Consider the following 4812-nt stretch of genomic DNA (forward strand, 5'->3'; position numbering starts at 1 on the left):
GTCACTTTCATGTTAGGATACATTTTTCAACATTTCAAAAGCACTTTTAAGAGTGATCCTCTTTTCTCATGCTATTTCCCAAACCATATCACTGAGTAGGTATAGATAGCATCACAAAAGACAAGAGAAACAGAAAAAGAGATACCATGCAAATATGAACTCGAGTACACATTAAAATAAGCTTAACTAATGAAATGAAAATAAAATAGCACATCTAAGTATAGTATTATTGTACCACCTAAAATCATCTCACGCACCATGGCATTTCATGTACCACATGTGGAAAATACTGAGTTTTATGATTTTCTAAAGACCTCTTAGCTCTAAATTCTCAGTTTGTCTTACCTAAGAATATAGCCTAACGGACTCATTCAGGTAAAATGGCTGTTTTGATGTGACAAGTATTTCTGGGAATCTGGCTAACCAGACAATCCATTCTGGGGTTTTAAAGCTAAGGTCTGATGATGCAAGACCTGAAAAGCCTATGGAAGCACTGTTAGCCACAGTAGGAAGGTTGGGAGCGTATAGGTGGCCATAAAAGAGATACTGGATTTGAGAATGGCCTCAACTCATGGCACAGCTCACCCTTTTCACTTTTCTTTCAAGAAAAGATCAGTGCATCATACTTTAGAATTACTCAACAAAGGACTTATAAAGATCACTTGAATTTTGTAATGACTATCAGATGACTAACAGTTAATGACTAGGGAGTAATATGTAACTTCACTTTTCAACATTTTAGCCACTGACTACATATGGCTATTGATTAAATGTAAATTAGTTAAAATTAAATAAAACTAAAAATGACATTTCTCTGTTGCACTAGCCACATTTGAATGATCAACAGCCACATGTGGCTAGAAGCTACTGTGAAGAGCAGAGCAGAGGTGTATTCCCATCAATGCAGAAAGTTCTATTGGAAAGGACTGCTCCATGGTCTCTACTGATGGACAGTCTGCAGAGGAGCCATGTACTGGAAGAGAATAAGGTCCTGTGAGAAGGTGCAGTCCAACAGAAATTTCATGCAAGTTCATGCATGTGAGCAAGCAAACACACACACACACACACACACACACATATACACACACTTACATAGATGACCTCTGTAGTCCAAGATCTCTATCTTTATGACAAAATCAATCTAAAGCAAAAGTCGTGTATCATTTTCTTCCTCTCCCATCCCCAAGTCCAAGATCTCTATCTTTATGACAAAATCAATCTAAAGCAAAAGTCGTGTATCATTTTCTTCCTCTCCCATCCCCAAGTCTTGATCCCCTACTTGTGTTTCTATTACCCAAAACTTGTTGTGCCAATAGGGTCAGGTATGCTGCAAGTAAGGAGCTGAGAGCAATACACATATAGATTGTTTGGGAAATGCTAATAGAAAATTTCCCTGCCTGAAAACTTTTACTTCTTCCTACTTTGCCTAAAACCAACCATGTTTATATATGTGAGAGTAACACGGGGCAGACCACCAACCCCATCCAAAAGTATAAAGAATGGCCATAAAAAATAGCCAACCAAAATTAAATGGAACATATCCATTGAGTTATTTGGATTATCATAAAGACTTGAGTTCCCATTACCAGCTTCTTTGGCCTCAGGAAACCTGGGGTGTCTAGAATGGAAGCCACTGTGCAGGTGAACAACAAGGTCCCTTCACTTGACAGATGAGAAAACTCAGGTTCTTGCTTTTACGTTGCTTTTAAAATATTTTGATTTAATGCATTCTGTCAGGAAATAAAAGATGGTCTATGTACTTTACTAAGGATGACTGCACAGTGAATTGAATCTTTTTCTTCCCACTGAGGGAGATTTTAACCAATGAAAGAATGAAATTGCCATCAACTGAACCCAGCAACTCGGACTTCCTGCTCAGCCAGACAATGTCATGACAGTGGAACTGGTTTCAGTAAAGGGATAAGTGCACTGAGAACAGCCTCTCATGGAAAGTATTTAATCATTCGAGCCCCATTGACAATGAGGTTTCCTACACCTGAGATACAGGGAATAGTGAATGTTTTAAACACCTACTGCAGTTTGAGCTCCCCCGTATTTTATGTATGTATATATTTACTACCTGCCAGGAATAAGCTTATATGCTACTAACTAGCTATTGCACACTGAGTATCACTAATAGAATTTTAAAGTGGGTTATTAACCAAAAGAGCTAACTTTTATTGACTTCTTACTATATTCTACGCATTGTGCTAAGTGCATTATTTGGATATTTCATTTAATCCTCGTAATGACTCTAGATACAGATACTATTTTTATACCATTTTACAGCTCGGAGACCTGAAGATTGGAAATACTAAGAAATTTGTCCAGAATTACAATGTTATTTGGAGGCAGAGTCAGGCCTTCAACTCAGGCTGTCTGATTCCTGAGCCTGGACTTTGATATACTGACCCATAAAGTTATACATGTTGTTAAAGCCTAGCTCAAATAGATTTTCTTGTCTCACCTATCCAGTGTAGAGAGGAATGAAGTTAGTGATTTGATAATAAGAAGTGCTCCTTTCCTTTAAGATACTAATCAAAGGGAGGTGACTATGAGGAGAAAATGGAGAACACTGAAGCAGTGTTCAATTTGTTTCATTAACATGCTGAAGAGGATCAGTGATTCTGAATATATGTAACCTCAAGTTCCCTGACCCACCAAACTAGCAGGTCACCCTATCAAATTGCCGATGATACTTAACTCAGATTTAATGTTTCTCCCAGAGCCACTTCAACCTGTCATTTTTATTTCCCTCAAATTACTGTTATAAATAATAAAAATAATAAAAATGTTAGTAACTTTTTTTGTATAAAGATATGTGAAGATTAAAGTGTTGAGAGATGTTAATTCATTAACTTTGTATAACCACTGACTCTTATTTGCATATATAAACCAGATGATTAAAGCAAACACTATTTGGGAAATCAGCAACATAATACAAGTGGTTGCCAACCAACTTGGCTTAATGCCCTCCATCATGTAGGGCATTAGGCTGCTTGACCAAAAAGATGATCAAAACACTCACCTTCTCCTTCTTCAAAAACAGAAGCATAGTGAATATTGTAGAAAACTCTCATCACAATCTAAATAACCAAATTCTACTTTACATGAATGAACATTAAATTTTATATATTTATTTTTGTATATATACATATAGATTATAATGTACTATGGAGGTCTGACATTTAAATTCATGAACTCATCCTAGAAAAAGTGCTACATACCTCATTGCTGAATATCACTATGGTCACTTTTGAAGTACTCCCTTTGGGAAGCTATGCACTGATGCCAGCTCCTAGTCCACCCTTCAAAGCAATTTTGGAACTCTTTTTCTGGAATGGCCATCAGAGCTGTCTTTGTATTATCTTTGATGTTCCGAATGTCATCAAAATGTTTTCCTTTCAATATTTCCTTTATCTTCAGGTAAAAAAAGAAATCATTAGGGGCCAGATCAGGTGAGCAGGGAGGGTGTTCCAATACAGATATTTGTTTATTGGCTAAAAACTCCCTCACAGACAGTGTGGTGTGCGTTGGTGCTTTGTCATGATGCAAGAGCCATGAATTGTTGGTGAAAACTTCAGATTGTTAATTTTTTTCATGCAGCCTTTTCAGCACTTCCGAATAGTAAACGTGGTTAACTATTTGTCCAGCTGGTACAAATTCATAATGAATAATCCCTCTGATATTAAGAAAGGTTAGTAACATTGTTGCAACAAATTCACAAACTTAATTGTCAGACCTCATATATATGTATGTATGCATGTGTGTATGTGTATGTATGTATATTTATAGCATGTGTATAGTGTGTGTTTATATATATATGTGTGGACACACACACACACACACACATACACACATACTATAAAGATAATGTTCAAGACAAGCTTTTGTTTTGTGACTCTATTCTGTAGACTTAGTTTGCATGTTGGGAAATGTTGATAGAATTAGGAGAACATGCGTGGAATCTTTTGGCCTGAAAGACAATGTGTATAATAATGTACATAATAATAAAGTTTTATTATAATATAGCCATGTTCATTGATTCATGTACTGCCTATGGCTGCTTTTATACCAAAATGACAGAGTTAAGTACTTGTGACAAAGCCTGTGGCCTGCAAAGCCTAATATATTTACTATCTAGCATTTTACAAATAATTTTCTGACCTCTGTTTTATACTATGGTGTTCAGTCATTTCTTATTGGTTTTGTCTGATAATTTGATGAAGAGTTGTCACTTTCACAATACTTTTAACTGCACGGTAGCAAAAAACATTTTTTTTCTTTTCTTCTTTTTTTTTTAACCCTCGTTGTTTTATCTCTAGTTCCTAACACATTATCTCAAACCCAGTTAGAAGCTTCATACATCATTTTCAATAAACAAAACACCTATTATCTATAAATAATTTGATTCTATAGGTTTGAGAAAGAAAAACAGAAAAGTAATAATTTTTGAATAAGAAAAAAGGAGAGAACATATGATTTAAAGAGAAAAATGAGTAAAACATAAAGGAACATAAACAGAGTTTCAGCAATCTACAAAGGAAGGGATCCTGACATCTTCCATTTTAAGCAATGCCTACAACGAGCTACTTGTTACTCCCAAGAACTAAGAATTTATTGATCCAGCTGGCTCTTTCATTGAGACACCAAAATAGTAGGGGAGTTGCTCAAAACTTTGTAAAATTCACCTTAAACACATTTTATTAATTTAGCAATAGTTTTTTAGAAATATCCTTTTGTGAGGTAGCCATATTCTATAAGGAACAGCAGGAATCTAGACAATTTCTACAGCCAAAAGACAGAATATGT

The sequence above is a fragment of the Rhinolophus hipposideros genome, assembly GCF_964194185.1.
Source record: "Rhinolophus hipposideros genome assembly, chromosome: 15".
Classification (NCBI taxonomy): domain Eukaryota; kingdom Metazoa; phylum Chordata; class Mammalia; order Chiroptera; family Rhinolophidae; genus Rhinolophus; species Rhinolophus hipposideros.